The sequence below is a fragment of the Doryrhamphus excisus genome, linkage group LG2, assembly GCF_037039965.1.
Source record: "Doryrhamphus excisus strain RoL-2023G ecotype Guam linkage group LG2, RoL_Dexc_Guam_v1.1, whole genome shotgun sequence".
In the NCBI taxonomy this organism is placed as follows: Eukaryota; Metazoa; Chordata; class Actinopteri; order Syngnathiformes; family Syngnathidae; genus Doryrhamphus; species Doryrhamphus excisus.
Window position 1 is genome coordinate 14,210,239 of NC_136358.1, and position 20,803 is coordinate 14,231,041.

The 20,803-nt window shown below is 40.5% G+C and overlaps 1 protein-coding gene across 3 annotated transcripts in view; it reads left to right on the top strand.

Moving 5' to 3' along the window:
- The first annotated feature begins 198 nt into the window (after positions 1-198).
- sox5 (SRY-box transcription factor 5) overlaps positions 199-20,803 on the top strand; it is a 177,219-nt gene continuing 156,614 nt past the window's right edge. For 2 of the 3 annotated variants that reach the window (XM_078798527.1, XM_078798521.1), the window contains exons 1-3: positions 199-354; positions 1,484-1,656; positions 7,308-7,521. The gene's annotated coding sequence lies outside the window, so the exon portion shown is untranslated. The remainder of the gene's footprint in view (positions 355-1,483; positions 1,657-7,307; positions 7,522-20,803) is intronic. The other variant, XM_078798526.1, reaches the window with a different exon arrangement.

Sequence of the window (20,803 nt, forward strand, 5' to 3'; positions counted from 1 at the left end):
TGAGTATTAAAAGTAAATACCTATTTTATCGTATATTTGTGTAGAATCACTGCATTATGTGATGATTTCTGTTTAAAAATAGTAGTTTTTATCAGTTAATATTATGTTCGTCGTAGGTTGGTTGAGATATACTACATTGTACTTCGTATCATCCCCCCTCTTTATAAGTGGTACGGTCCAATTAGTCTTTACCTGTTTTCCAATCGCACTTGACTCCACTCATCAGTTGCTGCGTTGTCAACGTGTTCTTATTACTAATTGGAAAATGAAAGGAAGCGATTTTATATTCATTTGACGTCTTCAACTCTGTACTTCAGTGAGATAGTGGTGTCAAGAACAGATCTTCCCATTAATGTAAGTCGCGTTACATGTGCTATTTTTTATGAAAAAAAATAACCTGAAACTTTTCCCCCAATACTGTGTATTAAAAACTGCTAAATCTGTCAATGTTTGTAACTTTGTTAGCGGCTGTTGTCATGCTAGTCACCTCAAAATTGTAGATGCATGACAGTTTTAGTGCACACAATGTGGGGAGAATGGGAATTTGGTTGCACTTTAAGGTCTCAATACATATGAATGATTAAAAAAAAAAAAGAATCTTAGCATTGTGTTTTATTGTTTCTCTGCCTCCCTTTCTCACGTCACTGTCAACGGTTATTGCCAGGTTGCACTTGTCAGCTGCCATTTTTATTCATCTGCATCAGCACCCATCAAAAGGTGAAGGCGGCACTTTGGTAAATACAATGATTAGGCATGAAAGCGAGCACACAAAGTGACGGGAAGACAAATAATAGGTGGACATTTTCACCGGGGCTCTGAGAGCAACCCTGCACTAACAGTTGCACAAGGGGATTATTTGGGGAAAATTCAAGGGCATTTGTTTCGCAGGGGTGCTGCTGGCCTGTGACTATTCAAGCTAATGTCAGTGTGAAAGCATTAATCTGTCAACAAAACCCTTCTTGTTGGGTCAAAAGGCTTTCAGCATTGCAGCAAAAGACAAAAAAAAAAGCCTTCCATATTTCCTAAATGAGTAAGAAGGCTTTTGAGTGAGACTGAAAAGAGAAAATTGTCCACCCGGCCTTTGGAGAAGCAAGGAAAGTACAGTATAATCTAAAATTGAGGGTGGGCGTAATTTTGCATGAGGGTCTCTGGGCAAACAACACCCTTTTTTGTTGGCATGTCCAACACAGAGTTGCATAGTGGAGCTATTAAGATAAGATAAGATATGACATTTCAGATTTAAAGCAGTGAAAGTACGCTTTATTGGTTTATCTACGACATGGTTTATTCTATAGGATTTTTGTGCAGCATTAGTTCCTCTTTTTAGTTTTGTGCAAAGCTCCTCCAAATTTTCACCCTTCTATATGCAGCACTTCAGGAGTAGAAGAGTTATCTTACACAAACAAACACATACACAGTATCCACTTTTTTTTTTAACAAGACTATAGGTTTCATGTACAAACATACTCTGTTGTGCCCTCAGGAGTCATACTATCAGCACCAGGAAGCCCCGTGTTGGACACTTCCTGTCGGCGCCAGGAACAATGACTTGTCGCGGGCCGTGGTCGCTCACACATGCCATGACCTCACCTCCGCGTCTGAACTGGCAATAAATCATCCACCTTTAAATGCCGCAAGTGATGACAGAATTACAAGGTAATGGCGCCATGGCTTTCAATGGTCACATGCATGATTTTTTTTTTGTTGCTAATATAAGAGCGGTTCATATTATTTACAAAATATTATAAAACACACCGCCATTTTGGCGGACTCAAAGTGAAGAAAGAGAAACAGTCCCACCAATAACATTGTGATGATTATGCATTGTTCCTACGTACATGTATGCATTACTTTCTCACCATGCACAGAATAAGCACGTCGTCTTACACTATATCAGTTCCGGAAGCCAGAATTGCCTCCGCTTGTTCATTGAGCATCTGATATTGGCCACTACAGTAGTTGAACTGGCAGTGATTGGCGCTGACAGATCTATGTATGCAGAGGTTGCCAGATACAAGATGAGCGAGCAACTTCCCTGTTTAGTTTGCCTTGGAATTGGTTATGGAAACCCATCCATCCATCCATCTTATGTGCCGCTTATCTTCACGAGGGTCGCAGGGTATGCTGGAGCCTATCCCAACTAACTTAGAGGCAGAGGCAGGGTAAACCCTGGTCTGGTTGCTAGCCAATTGCAGGGCACTCACATTCATACCTATAAACAATTTGCATGTTTTTGGAATGTGGGAGGAAACCACACGATGCCTGCCCATGCACGCACGTGGAGAACATGCAAGTCAGGTCTTCTTAAAAAAAAAAATTGCACGCCCAAACCAATTTTTTGAGGTGGTTAACAAGAATAGTGCAGTCACTCATTACTTGTTTTGTTTCTACTTTAGTGGGTTTTCAGGGCTTTTTGAGCTATGGTCTTTTAAACTTTTCATCAATGATGAACAGCCTATTTCAGTTTAATGACTGTTTGCAATAAATAGCTTTTTTGACTCACTCCTGTTTCTTCTTTTTGCAATTTGAAGCTCAATTTAGGACCTTGCTATGATCCAACAGTGCACAATGTAATTCGGAGTGTATGTAACAGAAAATCAACAAAAATGAAGGTCATAAATGAAATTACAATTTAAATATTTTTATTTGAGGGGTTTTATATATATATAGTATACTGTGTAATATATACCAGGCTTGAGGGGTGGTGGAATTTTATACTACTGTCAAAGGAAATGTGTCATATTTGCTCCCCTTTGTTGCATGTGCATGTCACTGTATTTGTGTGTGTGTGTGTGTGTGTTTCCGCCATCCCTGTCGGTTTTAGTTATTAGTCACTAGCTCTGTTGAGGCGGCCTCTTTTTTTTTTATTTTGAACAAAATAGTTTTTTTTTTAAGTCATAAATCCATAAGCAGACAGATGTAAGCTGGTGACCAAATACAGACGTATATTAGGCATTCCCCTGGATCCAGCAAGCGGCTTGATGGGACATCAATGCAATCATATCCTATCTCCCAAATCCCTCGGAGCTTTTTGCATTGCACCCCCACCCCCCACCACCACCCTTCCCCACACCCCCCTCCCTTCACCACAGCTGATAGACTGTTAAAATACAGATGCTATTGCTAAGTCGGCCAAGATCATTCTCATGTTCACCATATGCCTTCCCTTTCAATTTGGTTGCACTGCATCTTCTTCAAAGTGCTGATGTTGAGACTTCTTCAGGAAGAATTGTGTGGGAAGCAGTTCTGAATTGGAAAAAGACAAACTGAGTGTGCAAATTTTTTTTTTAATACATCCACATCAAAATACCATTCTTTTGTGCTTAATCTGCCGTGTGTGGGAATGGGAGATTGCTTACATCCTGTCTGTTACCCAAAATGTAAACCTTTTAAAATCATTATAGTCCTATTACTGTAATTGACTTTGACAATAATGCTGCAATAATACCAGATTATAAATTCATCATGATATTCTAAAATAATGCTGGCCAGATGCTGCATAGGAATCTAATCCAAAGCGGACATGTGACAATAGAGGGGGCTTTCATAACTGCTAAATGACATTGAGCAGAGGGATCGGCAAGACTGCAACAATAACTGAAATGGGAATCTCTATGAATCAAAAACAGGAAGTACAAAAATGCGAATCTTTTTTGTGAGAAACAATACTTTTATATCTTTTTCTTGAAATCAAGCAAAACCTCTCCATAGTAGCCACTGAAGGAATATCAACAATAGGAATTTGGCTTGCCTACAAGCACACAAGCGTTGGCTTTCAACAGGAAGCACCGCCTTGACCCCTGCTTCCTTCATTGCTCCTTGTTTATACTCCAACGACTTCCTGCGCACCCCTCTTGTTCCTCAGTCTGGGAATAGCAAGCCAATTCATGGCAATGAAGGTATCATGGCAATGAAAAGTGATGAAAAGTCAAATGAGAGACACGCAGATTATCATGAGATGTAATGTGAAGTTTAGGCCACTAGAGGGACTTTAAGACTGGGCTATGTGATCACCGACTGCCTGGTGAGATTATTGACATGTACTATAGCTAAATCACATATATAAAGTACACTTTAACTCATTTTTAACTAATACATGAAATTAATGTGTTGTACTGACTTTTTCCACTACAGACACATTTACATGGCAATAGTACGGACCTCATTGGCAGTGACACTAATAAAGTAGTTTTTTTTTTATAAGTAGTGTGTTGCTGTAAAAGTTATAAGGTACATTTTGGTATATCGTGCAAAAATTGATGACGCTAAATACAACATCAGCCTTTCGTAATTGCTTTTATTTTTTTATTACTGTAGATATTTGTTTTTCATTATTTCTTCATGATTATATTCTTATACAGATCATAATTTTTCATTTTTCAAAACATTTTGTTTATATTTCACTAAAAAAAAAGTAATACAAGGAAGTAATTGAGGCCTCATTTCTTCATATAAATGGATATTTTGGCCAGGCTCTCAAGCCTCAGGCAGCAGGGGTCTGGGGCACGCTGCCAAATTTGATGAAACTAGCATGACCACAAGGAATACCTGCTGGTTTTGTGTGTTTGTACATGCGCCTTTGCTTTAATTCATTAATGTCGCTGATTGACGGCACTGTCATTCTTTGTACATACATGCCAGAGAAATAAGGGCGAGGTATGCGCCAATGGGTTGGTAAGAAACAGAAAATCGGGGTTGTATTGTGTTTAAAAAAAAATGATCAAATCAAAGAGGAAGTCCTCCACTGATGAACATACAGATAATAACAATAGGACCTTTTCAAGTCATGCTCATTTTATTCCCTAATCTCATCCATAAACCAAACCCACCCAAATCAAGACTTTTGCATGATTCTAATTTGATGCAACTTTCAACAAATGAAGACTTTTAGATGCCCTGTTCTGATGCATTAAAAACCAAATGGAAAAACAAAGATTGGAGCCCGGATAGTTAGAACAAACACCGTGTTGTAGCAGTCCGAAGGAATGTGGAACTTATTTTGGACTGTTACACAAGTTCTACAAGTATGAACAAAGTGTGGAAGTTGGATTTTTCAGATGTGGGGTGATTATTTAATCAGGAATAATGTGTTTTTGTTTTTGTGCCCAAGAGAAATAGTTGTAATTAACACTCCACCAAAGGGATGGCTGTGTGTGTCTGCTGACTTCAATGCGGCCGTGAATGAATAAAACTGTGTGTCAAACTCATGTGATCAGACGCGTCGTTGTTTTACCCCCCCCCACACACACACGCCCCAAACAGACTCTTGTGTGAGCTAACTTTAGAATGAAGACGACGCCAATGACTCCCTTTTGTTTTCCGCCACTTTAACTGAAGGCTAACCGTTGAACTGTGAAAGTGAATTGGACAGGGATCAAGCATATTATATAGTTTTGTCAGCCTTTGAAGCACATCCAGTCTGCCCCCGCACATTCGCTGATTGCCCCTGAGCCCTTTTCCTCCTCTGCTCAGGCACATTGTGGCATTTACAAGGTACAGTGGGCAGCAAAATGCACATTAGAATAAGGAGGAAGCGTACACAGAGAAGAGGGGAGGGACAGTGAGGCAAGGGATGAATCATTTGATTTAGCTGGAGTGAAATTGCTTATGCTCTAAATAAGGTAGTCCACATATACAATGCATTTTGAAATATGGATGTATATACAAGCAGAAGACCTGGAAAACAAAGGGTTTCACCAATTAGAACTATTGCATCACCACATAGCATGGATAAAAGGGCATTCATCACATTCACAGACGCATCTTCTTGTGCCATCTCTTAACACTGCATGACTGTAACTTTGCTGACTTTATGGATTATATTGAGTGGTTTTGTTTAGCCATGCATTTTCTATGCCGCTTATCCTCACTAGGGTACGCTTGAGCCTATCCCAGCTGTCTTTGGGTACACCCTGGACTGGTGGCCAGCCAATCACAGGGCACATATAACAACCATTCACACTCACATTCATACCTATGGACTATTTGAAGTCGCCAATTAACCTAGCATGTTTTTGGAATGTGGGAGGAAACCGGAGTACCTGGAAAACCCACGCATGCACGGGGAGAACATGCACACAGATGCCCAAACGGAGAATCAAACCCAGGTCTTCCGATCTCCTGACTTTGTGGCCAACATGCGAACATTTATTTTTATTGTTCAAGGTTGTGGTTATTATTGAAGGCATGACTTTTTTTTTATAATGTTCACTATTTCAAGTCCATCCATTGTCTATATCACTTGTTCTCATTAGAGTTGCAGGTGAGCTGGAACCTATCCCAGCCAGTTTGCCCAAGACTGGTCGCCATTCAATCATAGAGAACATTCATTAATTTTCTACAGCTTATCCTCACGGGAGTCGTGGGGGTGCTGGAGCCTATCCCAGCTGTCTTCGGGCGAGAGGCGGGGTACACCCTGGACTGGTGGCCAGCCAATCACAGGGCACATATAGACAAACAACCATTCACACTCACATTCATACCTATGGACAATTTGGAGTCTCCAATTAAGCTAGCATGTTTTTGGAATGTGGGAGGAAACCGGAGTACCCGGAGAAAACTAACACGTGGGGAGAACATGCAAACTCCACACAGAGATTCATAGTGAATATATACTGTACTAAATTGTTACTTGTCTGAATGGCTTCCACCTCATTCCCATCCCATATGCAGCCCAGTGTTGCCAATTTGGCCGTTTTCTCACTAAGTCTGGTGACTTTCCAAAACCTCTTGGTGACTTATTATATATCCCAAAAGCGACAAATATGGGGGCTGGTAGTTGGAGACTTAGTGACTGTACTGGTTTTAGGTAGACTAAGTGAGGCACATATTGCTCTGCGGTTGCTTCCGAGAGGTCCGCCCTGCTTTACAGCAGTCACTATCTGCCTGTCCCTGCAACACCACCTCACCTCCAGTAGCTCCAGGCCCTTCTTTTTTTATAAAACATATTGCTACACATATTGTTATTTAATTGTGCAGTAACATGCTTCAGACTTTCTTTTCAGTGAGACTCACTGTGACCCGTGGGTTGCCGACCCACATGCTGTGTTTCTTTAGAAAGGGACATTGCCGTCTTCTGGCTTGGCATGCATATTACACCCTTTCCCTTTGCAAACTTGTATTGTTGTAAACTGTACAGCAACATAAAAAGGATGTTAGGATTCCTGTGGAAAATCCAGATATGCTTACATTAGACGGTGTGCATATTGTTATTGAATAATCTATTTGACGTGATCTCCCTGTGGTGTGTCTACATTGTGTGATTTCTGTCTCATTGTTTTGTGCATGCATGTGTGTGTTATGTGAAGTGAAGGCGAGGGGAGAGAGTGCAGGAAAGCGGTGAAGAGAGAGAGAGGGACCGAGAAGTGACACGAATCAATGCGACCACTCAAAGCACCTTCAACGGTAGAAACGGCCGCCTCGCTCGACCCCTCCCCCACTTCTCGCCCTGATCCCATCCCTGCCTTTGCCTTGGGACACACCTCACAGGAACAAGCATCTCCGCTACCTGCGCAACATCCAGTAAGTCAATACCTCCCATCTTGCATAAAAAGGATGTCTCTAAGGTAGAGTTCAGTAGAGTGCACAGCTGGGCACGGCTCTGTAGCTTTACAGACTACCAGCTCTTCCTGATCCATTCACATTTAAAGGACTGCTGGGGGGATTGGATTGAGGGGTGAGCTGTTTCCACCAATCACCACTCTGCCCACAGGAAAAGGCAACGTGGTGGAGTAGGAAGAGCCGGTCCAATAGAAAGATTTGATTTGTAGTTTCTTCCAACTATCCCTGTAGCCTTCAGCCTATGAACACTTGTACCATGTTTTGATACACTTTATTCTGTTGTGTATGTCTTCTCAATGAAAAATGGAAATAATGTACATTTAATCCTCAGATTCAATAAGACTCATAATATTTCTGACAGGGGTTATCCAAAGCTAAACTGATATTTCGGCTTGTCAAAATATTTAAATCCCATAATTAAAATAGTCAACAGGGAACGGATTCTATTGGTGCTATTGCCTGACTGCAACCAATTGAACCAGACTGGGTCAGTGTTTAAATCATCTTTTTTGCCATTGATTTACAACGGTCACCTCATGTTCGTTCATTCATTCATTTTCTACCGCTTATCCTCACGAGGGTCGTGGGGGTGCTGGAGCCTATCCCGCTGTCTTCGGGCGAGAGGCAGGGTACACCCTGGACTGGTGGCCAGCCAATCACAGGGCACATATAGACAAACAACCATTCACACTCACATTCATACCTATGGACAATTTGGAGTCGCCAATTAACCTAGCATGTTTTTGGAATGTGGGAGGAAACCGGAGTACCCGGAGAAAACCCACGCATGCGCGGGAGAACATGCAAACTCCACACTATAAGGGTGAGGGTGGAATTGAACTCGGGTCTCCTAGCTTGTTGTAGCACGATAATTTATGTTGCAAGCATCTGTACACAATTCCTGAAAATGTCGCTGTTCCGTATTTGAGCCAAATGGTGGTGACACCGGATTCCGACACCTACTATGACTAATAATAATAAGTTTATTTAGTGCTTCCCAAGTTACCCAAAGCACATCACAGTGACATGAACCCATTATTCGCTCTCCAGTCACACACTGGTGGCGGCATTCTACATCTGTAGCCACAGCTGCCCTGGGGAATGCTGACAGATATGTGGCTGCCAATTTGCGCCTCTGGCCTCCCTGACAACCACCAAACATTCATTCACATTCATACACCGGTGTGGGCAACACTGGAGGCAAAGTGGGTGAAGTGTCTTGCCCAGGGACACAACAGTGAAGGGAGCACCAACATTATGGTTTCTGGGTGACCTGTTCTACCTTGTGAACCACTGCCGCCTGAACAGAACTGTCAGCGTGGCTGATATGTTGGTGGTGACCACCATTCGTTGCCCGACGCACATGGACATGGACATTAACGTAAAGGAAGGCGGCTTGTGGATGTTTAATATGTTGAACTGTTGTGGATGATGGCTGAAACTGGGAAGCGTGTGTCATTATCCACAGTTATAGTGGGTTTTTTGACACACTATAAACCTTACATTCCTACATCCACTCCATGATGACATGAGCCACTTTTTTTTAGCAGACTTCAACATCTGCATTGGTAGTAATTCTATATGTGATTAAATTTACTTAAGATTTGTCAGATCAAAACATGGTTCCTGCAAACAAAACAGCAAAAATGGTTAAAAATATAGCAAAAGACACAAAAATGAGAAAATCTAATGAGAAAAACGCAATCTACAAATGTAACAAGATGAACATCCGTAGATGCGCACTCGCTTAAGGGAGTGTGGCACAAAAACCAATAAAGTAACACTAAAAACGCCACAGAAAATGTAGCAGATGTAGTAATACTGAAGTAAATACTGATGAAGTGGAGTGAAATGCAAACTATGTACCTAGCTTGCACTTGGGCCATCTTGAAACACGAGACCTTCACATCAAATATTGTGCTTAAAATAAATATCTATTTAAAAAAATATCTATGTATTGACCAGCCCTAGTTTGCAGTATACATTTACAACTATAACTATAATTTATTGTTCATTTAGGATACAATTTGTAGCGTGACCAAATACTCAGAAGTGCACATAAAGCCACACATGACTTGCTGTGTGCAAGTGTGTGTCCCCAGGTCCGATACACATTTTTAGAGACAGGTAAGAGACAGAAAGTGACACCTGTCAGTCTCTCAAAGATATCCCCCCTCAATTCAACACATATACACATGCCAGGCTCAGCTGACAAATCTAAGTGTCAGAGCTTTAATGGGGTGTTGATCTCGTACAAAGCAACAAAACGGTAAATAAAGTCCCAAACATGTGCTGGAGAATATCCCAGTCTTCTTCTCCTGCCATCTGAAGTTGTAGATGTACTACTACTACTACTACTATTATTCAAAGCATACTGTATATCTTAATTGCAAAAAGAACGTCTTCCCCTTGGAAACAAATAGTTCTCTCCATCATACTCGCTATCTGTTCATCTGTACTGCGTGTGAGCATGGCTGCCAGAAGTAGTGGCGTGTGAATAGGCTTAAGTGATGTCTCTTTTCATGATCTCTCTGCAACACTTTTCATTGAATTACTTTCCAAGGCAGGAATGTTCTGGTTGTTATCTTTACTATCAAAAGGTCAGACGCAAAGCGAGCTGTTTTATCACCACTGATCTATAATATACAGTATAATACGACTGGCTGAGCAATACCTCTGTTGTTCTTCCACACCTGTAACATATAAGTCATTACAGCCCAAAAGTGTGTACAGCTTCAGGGCCATACATAGCTGACTGCCACATTCACTGCTCTAAAAATATAGCTATTGTTGAGTGATTCACTAGAGCCCATTGTTTACTTGACACGAGTTACACAAGGCTTGTAAAAACAGCATGTATACTGGCCTTAACCTTTCCTATGGCATTGAAAACATGTGAATGTACTCATCTTGCAGTACGGCTATCGCGGTGTGACTGTACTGTTCCAAATGTAAAAATGTTGTTTTTAATTTAATACATTTAGTGTTTGGCAAATCATACTTTGACTTGAATGTAAGGCAAGAAGACAAAGACAAGGTTATTCCTTTGGGGAACTTTTTTCCCAGAGGGTCTGAGCGCTGTGGCTGCATTTATTTCCAGGTCAGTTGTGTGTGAGTGACTGGAAAAGACTTTTGGTGCCACCAACTGGTCCTGTAGAAATCTCAAGATGACTTCTTTTTCATACTTATTTCTCATTTGGGTCTATACAGTATTGAGTCATTCAATGCAACACATCTTTCAAAAGTAGTCACTCTCTGTACCAAGTATTTTTGATGATTTTGATTGCTTTTTCAAGAAGGTTGTTGTGGTCTTGGGCTATGTAGACATAGTATACCAAAATATAGATAATGTTTGTTTCTACCTATTTTTGTACTTTGGTAATCAGCAGTAGAACATAGGTAAGTTTCATCAAAATAGCAGTTCTCAACAAAAAGAGAAAAACAGCTTTTTGTGAAAAAGATCAATTTCACTGTCGTACATTTAGCCAACATGTCTAAACAATGATGCCTCAACACAAAAAAGGTTGTTCATTCATTCATTCATTCATTCATTTTCTACCGCTTATCCTCACGAGGGTCGCATGTGTGCTGGGGCCTATCCCAGCTGTCTTCAGGCGAGAGGCGGGGTACACCCTGGACTGGTCGCCAGCCAATCACATGGCACATATAGACAAACAACCATTCACACTCACATTCATACCTATGGACAATTTGGAGTCACCAATTAACCTAGGATGTTTTTGGAATGTGGGTGGAAACCGGAGTCCCTGTAGAAAACCCACGCATGCACGGGGAGAACATGCAAACTCCACACAGAGATGGCCGAGGGTGGAATCAAACTTGCGTCTCCTTGCTGTGTGGCCTGCGTGCTAACCATTCTTTCTCCGTGCAGCACAAAAGGTTGTTTTTGTTTTTATTTGGAAATGAACTATTTACAATTTTCACATTTAGAAATGAACTGTGTGTGCACACGTGCGCATGTGTTAAAATTTCCCTCTTGCACAACACTGAGAGATGTCCTTTCACTTCATGGTTGCCGTGCAGCCTGTAATATTTCAATGGGAGAAATTCACTTCTGTCAGCTTGTGGTCATTTTGTTTTCGGCTTAAACCTTCATCAAACAAGCTCTCGTATATTGTGGAGTTGCATCATCTTCTCTATGTGCCTCTTGTGCAAAAAGATGTGTATATATATATCTTTCGGAGTGAGCGGTCGGGTTGAAAAAAGTACATCTTTGGTAGCGAATTAGTAATATCAATGTTGATAATACTGCGACAAACTGGAGATCTCTTTCAAACTGATGAAATAACAAGGAACGTGGTCGGGGAAGCTGCCAACAAGCCGAAAGCAACAACAAAGTAATTTTTTAAGATTTTTTTATTTATTTTTTGGCAAGTGCCGGTTGCGCAGGACATGTGACGAAATGAAGCCTTTCATTTCAGAAATAAAACATCCAAGCTTGGATGAATTTGGCAAAAACATGCATAATGTCCCCTCAGAAACATATTAAAATGGATTTTGGCTAAATTTCTAAAAGGTATATTTAGCACAAAGACCATCACCAAAAACACTTGAAGCCAGTGATGATGAAATGATGGTGACGGCGACATCAAACTTGTGTAGTTTTTCATAGAAGGAACATATAAACAACACCAAACCCTCACTTATCCACTGACGTCTTCTCTTTAGCAAACACCTTTGTTATATTTGTTGATTATACAGTATCGGCTTCACTAGTTGAAGTAGAACAGTACACTAGTCATCCCTAATGAATAAAATAAGTGGGTATCAGTTTCCAAACTTTCCCCCCCCAGTTCTTTTCTAACAAGCTTCATTCATGGATCAAACGGCAGTGATGATCTTCATTGTGCCAATATGATGAGTTACCTTATTATTGTTATCAAAGTAAAGCCAGCTTCTCTGCTGGCGCTCTCTTGGGACCTCTCCCTGCTCATAGACACGGGGGAAATCTAAACAACGCCCCCTTACTGTATGTACACACTACCCCCTTTTCCTAAGAACACACACACACACACGTCTTGTGCACGTCGTTTCGTTTGTGAAATTAGTCCATTCACTCTGACCCCGTCTTTTCATCAGTACCGGTGATGCATATTTTAGTCCCCTTTTTCCTGCGCTTGTTTTACTAATTGGTGGCTATACTTTGCCCAACACTGATCGTCTTTGATCATTACAGATCATTACGTTTACCTCATTAATCTGATCCTCAATTTCATTTTATTTTTAGCTTCCTTCCTGAAGGGTCCATGCAAAATCGGATTATTAATACATCATATGAGCTAAGAAACAATACAATCCTATTGCGTTGTGTTATTAATATGTCTTGTGGCAAGGCGGACAGCTTTCCAGGATTAATTTGCTATGGATGGTGATCCTTTCCGAGTGGGATTATACACACACAGTATATATGTAGCATCTTTCTTTTGGTAATACAGAGCTGGAATCATGATGGATGATGACTATAGGGGTGCTATAACAAATTGCCTAAAAATTGCAATTAGAAGGCTGTAAACAGGGTTTCTATGCTCCAACTACAAAACTATTCCATTCATGAAGAAGGGATCCTACTTTGCGGAAATTCTCTCATCTCGGTCAGGTCTGGAACTAGCAGATGTAGTAATACTGAAGTAAATACTGATGAAGTGGATTGAAATGCTAAAACTGCAGTTATGGGGATGCGGGTGGGAACAGTTGGCCTCATAAAAGGCCCGCTAAAGGCGGTGTTATAAAACAAGCTGTGGTTGGTTTAGAGTGCAGCCTCCCTTTTGTGAAAACAAGGCATTATGTTTTAATTACGCTCATTTGCAAAAGCTCCCTTCTTTTCTCTGCGCCGTCGCGTTCTTTCAAACATGCACTAAAGATTTTCTAGCAACCTTGTAATTCATCCACATTAAGCTCCACTTTCACTCACTTTGCGCATCACATTGTTTCCTTGTGTTTCAGCCGCTCTTTTCAGTGAACACATCTCCTACAAAGATATCCTCCCTCACAATAGCTTGTTGTCTTTGCTTTGTTGCTGACAGCTTCAACTCCAAATTACGTCTCGTATAGAAAAGATGCCATCCTTCTTTCTTCCTCCTCGCCCTCTTATTCTCTTCGGAACAGATTATATCTCACGTCACTCTGTCTGCAGGCGCCACTCGGCATTGTGAAGCATGCTTCTCTTGTTGTCACGACGAGCTCAGCGCCCTCCTATTATCAAAAAGATAAGTGAACGTTTGTGTTGTGGCAAGACAAGGAAGCTGGGCTGTGATGTAGTGTTATATGTACGCTGTAAAATTGGCCTGTCTGTCACTCAACGAGCCTGTTCTCCAATTGTAAACACAAGCGAGCAACACTGAGTTTATTTGGACCTATTGTGTCAGAAAGCACATGTTTTTTTTCTTTTTAGCTTGTTTTCTCATGTATTTTTTCAGGATTGCTTTTTTTTGGGTTTGTTTTTATGTAAAGATACGATTGAGGGTTGGAAAAAATAACAGTTAACATTTTTTGTATTTTTTCTCCCACTCACCCATCACTACAGTGGTTGAAGTGCATAATATATCCTGCTATGGCTGCTTAACCCCAGTTGACTCCAATTTAGCCAGTACTCACAATTGACATTGTCAAATTTTTGAAGTGTGTACTAATTTTGAGGAACAAGGTGCAATGACTGACTGGCTGGCTGAAGCCGACAATCTGTTCAAGTCTGTCACCAGCTGTCATGCACATTTTATCCCAGCCTGAACCACCACAGCGGTGCATTAAATTTGTATGTTCCATGTATGTATGTAGGATACCTACTTATCTATTTGTCAGTGCCAATGTGGCCGTCCTAGCTAGTATTTTTTCAGCCTGGATTATTCGGGCATGTAAACATCAAAAGTCTGCTTGAGTTTGACACCCCTGGTCCAGCAATTGCACACTTCCTCTTCAAGTGTGTATAAAGCATGTTAACTGCCCTCTGAATGGGAAAATGTGTGATTTACTTAAAACTGACATGATAATGTGCTGTTGAAAGAGGAAATAATGGCACAATTGGGTGCCGTTTAACTCGTCTCTGCCATGTTTTTGTGATTGTGGTCCCTTGTGTGTCGTCTCCTACCTGTATTGAATGTTGGTGGGTATTCCTAGTAGCTGCAGCAGCGTGTGATTGTTGGAAACATGCACGCTTCCCTCTGATCCAAACACCATCGTCACCTATCACGCACTTCCTCCCTCCTCCGTGCGTTCTTCCACTTTTAACATCCTTCTCTTTCTTATGGAAAAGAGCCAATTAGACTTGAGACTGTTTGTTTTAAACAAAATGGCTTTTAATTAGCGCGATCAAAAAGGCTCCTTTCTGCAAGCCCCGGGATCCACTTTGTAGTTCCCCCTCCAGATCGAACGCGGTTTTGATGCCACCTGATAGGACGCCAAGACAGTCGGGGCACTTTTATAATGCACACACACACACACACACACACACACATGCAGAGAGCACCACTTTGTGTCTAACCATCGTCTCTTTTTGTTGTATTGTTATCATGACCCTTCCCTTCTGTTCCACACATCCTCTTAATTCTTCTGGTGTCGCTCCTTTCTTCTCTTTTGTCTCTTCTCTGTCTGATGTGCAGGGTTTTGATGATGCGGGCCCAGCATGTCTCACTGTTGGATCTGAACTAGTGTCTTCCACCTGCTTGTTGCAACTACAGTATATAAGCTTTCAACAAAATCACTGCAAATCTTGCAGAAATTCTTCTGAGCGTGGAAGCTCATATTCATTCAATTTCTGGAGCTTTCTGTCCATAATAGTTGACTCTTTTGTCTGTTTGACTGGACATATTTGTTGTATTATTGGTGTCTTTCTGACAGGGGCTGCAGGGTATAAACATGTGATCCCATCCGCTCAGTGCTGCTCGTCTCACCACCACTCCTAATTGACGTGTGTGTGTGTGATGTTCTGTAGCTGAAATGGACTGACAGCTATCACAGGAGTCAAACAGGACAGGAGGCAAAATGGGTTGATTTTCTTGGACTCACGCCATGGAGGGGCCTTGGTTTTATCGGCTGTGGAAGCCTGATTTATTGCACAAGTTGACCCCCGACACGATTTCACACATGCACAGGACACAAGCCTGCATATGTCTCTGATAAATGGACATGGGCACACGAGGAACAAATAACAGCACAGTATAGTTGATATGTAGCCTTGTGATTCATGTCTTACTGATGCTATGAAGAGATTTCTTGGCTATAACTGCGGCATGATTTCTCAGTGTGTGCACTTTGCGTCAACTTCCATGTAATTAGATTGCATTGATCAAGTGTGAGAGGAGGCAAGTATGTCTGACAATGTATAGTTATGTTACAATAACTATATGGAGCTCCTACTTTTATGGTCGCATGGTTCTAGCAGTGGAATCATGTCATATCAAGTCTACATTCAGCTTGCTGTCTTCCTGTTTTTGTTGCATAGAATAGATGGCAACAGTAATATGTTTAGTTGAATCTGGAAGTCATTAGTGTTTTGTTTTTTTTGTTTGTTTTTTAGTCATACGTATATGTACAGGTGTGTACTGTATGTGTATCCAATCTACTTTGAGTTTACATATACTCACACACACTTCTGGAGGACCACTTTTATTGACAGAAACTTGGAAAGTCAGACACCATAGAGCAGGGGTCTCAAACTCAATTTACCTGGGGGCCACTGGAGCTAGGGTCTGGGCAAGGCTGGGCCACGTCAGGTTTTCCAAAAAAAAAAAAAAGCATTTATTAAAAACAGAAAAATATACTTTTTCAGTGCTTTGGTTACGATTTTCTACAATAAAAGCTCTGATAAAACATTCCACTGTTCTCAAATATTTTAATTTTTATTTTTCTGCACAAAATAAGATGAAAAATAAATGAACAAATAAAGAAAATCAATCAATCAGTAATAAATAAATATAATAATAATAATAAAACGGCAAATAATAAAAACTTAAGAAACCACATATAGTTGGTGGGTAGACAAATTATTTTTTTCAGATTAAAATTAAAGCATTATTAGAGCCCTGTAGACATGACAAAACACGACTATAGTCACATTTATACTTTGAGACACATGCTAACTCGCAAACTAGAGAGCTAGCGACCTAAACGGTAGTTATTTCCTTTAAACTTAAATAGCCCAAAACTTACCACTTCCACATGGATAGAGAGGATAACTATTAACAGTTAGTTAACAGTTGTTTTTCTGGGTACATGATACCATACAGCATCCATATCAAACTTGCGCCAGCCGCACTAACATTAAACTTTCATATCAAGGCGGGGGCCTCAAACTAGTGTCTTGCGGGCCACATTTGGCCCGCGGGCCACATTTGGCCCGCGGGCCGTGTGTTTGAGACACCTGCCATAGAAGGTGGGGGATCGCCTTATCTCACCACCATGACCGGCAAAATAAACCAGTCAAGTTTGCAGTGTTTTTTTTTAGGCCAATCATTTTGGGATTATGGCCATAAACTTATGAAAATGCCAGTCTTTCCTCCTTCCACACATCCTGGATCTTTGGGGACTGTGGAATGTCTGGTATCTATCTATCTATTCCTTGGGAGAGGGTACTGTCTCACTCCACAGGAGCGGAATCATTACTTCCTGTTGTGGGTTCTTATTGTGGTGTACTTCTTTCTCGGTGTAAGGTGTAGTCATAGACACCAGTGTGGCATTGTGTCACAGCCGGTGACATGGCTTCATTAGGCCAGCGGCGTCAATCTGACTTTGATGGCTGTCGATTCAGAGATCAACTTGTAAAAAAAAAAAAAGGCAGGCTTCTCTACACGTCTCAAAATGCATCTTTTTTTAGTCTTGAATTTAACAAGGCAGACATATGTATTTTATGTGATGGGAGTCTTGAGTTTTGATAACACACACAACTGTATACCTGCTCTGTGCTAATTAGCGGAACAAAGCATCTGTTGTTCTTCTAAACACATGCCATCTCTAGCTCTGCACCACGATGATGCAAGGTGACATAATACGTACACACACACCTGTAGTTGTAAGTAAATGCATGCCAAATAGAACTAGACGGCCCCACTCCCATGTGAGCTGACAGCTGCATCAGCGTAACGCTCCTTATTAAAGCGAACAGGACCTTTACTGTGAACACTGTTCGCCTTTAGAGAGAGCGCTCTCAGCAGAGAGGATGGAGATTTCCACTGGGATAGACAGAGCCAGTAGTTATGTGCTTATTACCCCGCCTCCTTTGACACATCAACTTTGTTCTCCCACTGTCTGAGGTGAGGACAGGGGGGGACTAAATAGCAAAAAGAAGGGGACAATAATGTATTTGATGTGAATATTATTGCACAGCGCTCTTGTCTGATGGAAAAATTAGAGGCATTTTGCTCTTGATGGTGTTATTGCGTGCGCATGTTTTTTTTTCTGCTTCAAATGTTCTGTCACTTTCAGTCAAGCTGCTTTACAATACAAGTAACCAGTGTGTGCACACACATGCACAGATAAATCGAGAATTGTGCAGTTTGTGTGTCTAAATAGGGGACAGATCTGATTTTGTTGTCCTGAGAATGGTCGCAATGGGAGGAAAGACGTCTTCCCCTCGGCTAATTATTGAGACGAGCTTTGATTGCCTGTTTGGAAACACTTTTTCCCCAACAGCTGTAATGACAATGATTAGCTGCACCACATGCGCACACACATCTTGTGGTTACAGAAAGGTGTGTTTGCTTTGTACTTGTCATAGTTTTTTAATCACGGTGATGCATTTTTGCTTTTTTCTGATGCACTCAGGTGCTTGAACGCCACCTTTGGACGCAGTAGATGTGGTAAAATATCATTTAAGGCTAATACAATTACAGTTTCTATTTTCTACTGAAACCCACTGGAAAAATAATCCGAAATAAAAGACAACTCTTTTAATCATATCTTTAACATCAATGAAATTGTAAATTGTAATGGGGAAAAAAGATGCATTTCTCTACTACAATAGTTTGATGATCCGATGGGGTCCAGCATTCAACAGCTCCTAACACTTGCGTCAGTCAGGTGTACAGTTGCCCAACTTTTATCTCAGTTGATTAGTTCCAAACCCCATCGTGAAGTGACTTTCCGCAAAGCAGGATTCCTTATTTACTATATAAAACAAATATTTTAGTATTTGGAGTGGGGAAAACCTCTTTATGACCTTCTAATTATGTTTGTTGTACATCAGAGCCCTCTAGACATGACATAACAGCCCTATAGTCACCTTTAAACCCATATTACCAAATATAGACATAAGATTTATAAGGCTGGTAAATTTCCTTGCCTTCATTTTGGGTTATTGAGAAAATTAGAATCAAAAAATAAGTCATGGCAAAACAAGAAGGTGATGCTGAAGAGGATGTCAAGAATCACATTCAATTAAGTTAAAAGTAACCAGAACTGTTCATTTATCCCATTAATTCATTGTTTGCATGCATTTATGTATATTTGAATAATTTTCTGCATTCAAAACTATGATTATAAAACTGTAAAAACATGGTCTGTATTAAATTTTTTGGTTTCCTGGAATGGATGAATTGGATTTACAGTATTTCTAATAGTAATAATATCTTTGGTTAGCGTCCGTTTCGGTTAGAGTGGGACCTTCTTGGAAAACCGTGAGAGTCGAAGTACAACTTGGCGAGGAATGGCTGTAGTACAGAAACTGATGCATTGCGAATTAGCTGTGAATGATACAAATAAAAAAAGGACAAATAACCTGGTTAAATAGAAGTAGAGGCTACATTCATTAAGCTTTTGTAATTGGGAGTTGTAGGTGGTTGTGATTCATTAATGATTCATTGTAAGCCCTCCTCCATCAGGGTTGTTTAAATGTATTGAGTGTCTCTGTCTAATTGTTTGGTCAGTTTGTAAGACTGAATGGAGTTTTTTTTTTTTTTTTTTTTTTAATGGACATGAACCTGGAAGAACTCGATGCTTATTTGTATTGAATGAATATATGAACAATATCAGGAGGTGCAGAAGGCTAGATTCCCCATTAGAGCGAGTGACAGACACACAGAAACAATAAAAGAGATGGCGAGAACAAAGCTGCTTATTCCATACTCCCAGTGAATCACATTTTGGAGCATCCCTATACGTTATCTATTATTGTAAGTCTGAAAAAGATGGGTTGTCTTATATTCGATAAGATTAAAACAAGCAAACCAAGCAGGTGGTGTTAGCAAGTGCTTTTCTTCTTTGCACTCACGCACATCAGTGACCTTGAGAGATGCAGCTGTGACACAGAGACCCACTGGGGGGAAAAAAGCTGGGTAAGTTAACACACAATTGATGCCAATTTAAAAAAAAAGAATAATAAAAAGAGGGATCTACAAAGGATATTCAGGATTTTATCTCTTACATTTGGGTTGATATAATATTTATTTTACAACGTAGTCTTGTAGAGCCACACCACCTGCCATCTGTTACACTTACACTGCATGTTAGACTTTGTAGGGCTAAGAATTGCATTTCATTGCGAGCCTTTAGATCATTCATTCTAACTGTATATACAAGTACACACACACACACAGTCTTTTGAACACCAGCACGTGTTCCACCTGGGATTATAGAGATGTTTGTGAGATCAAATGTTGTCCACCACCCACTGAACCCATCCTCCCTTCCTATTATGTGTACTGCGGGGAATAATCCTCTTGTGGAATTAATCTCCTTTAAATAGCATTTGTTACCATGCTGAGATAGAATTATTGCTCTTGTTCCACTTTGGAATATGATAATGTACTAAATCTACTTGCGTGTGTGTGAATGCCCGTGAGAAAGCTGATTAGAAAAATACAGTATATGCTCTGTTCGACTCCAGACAAAATGCATGGGGTGAAGGTCATTTTATATGGGGCAGATTTTTCCTTTTTGTTGACCACAATAAATGAGACACTATTTTTTATCAAGTAATGCAGAAAAACAACTTTCAAATCAGATTGGACTTTTATTTAAAATGATTCCACAACATTAGCCACGTATACATGGACCCAAATATTTGGTTTATTTGCTCGAACGGAAAGAATTGAACCTTTGTATACACCTCATTCCGAAAAAAAAGTGGCAATCCGAATGAGCATATATTTGGATTCACCGGGGTGGAATATTCCTTTCCCCAATCCGATTGAGGTATCTTGCACCCGCGGAAAGTTGTCAGGGTGCGTTCTTCTTCTATACTTTATTCACAAGTCCAGTTTTTCTTTAAAAAGAAAGTATATATCTATGTAAA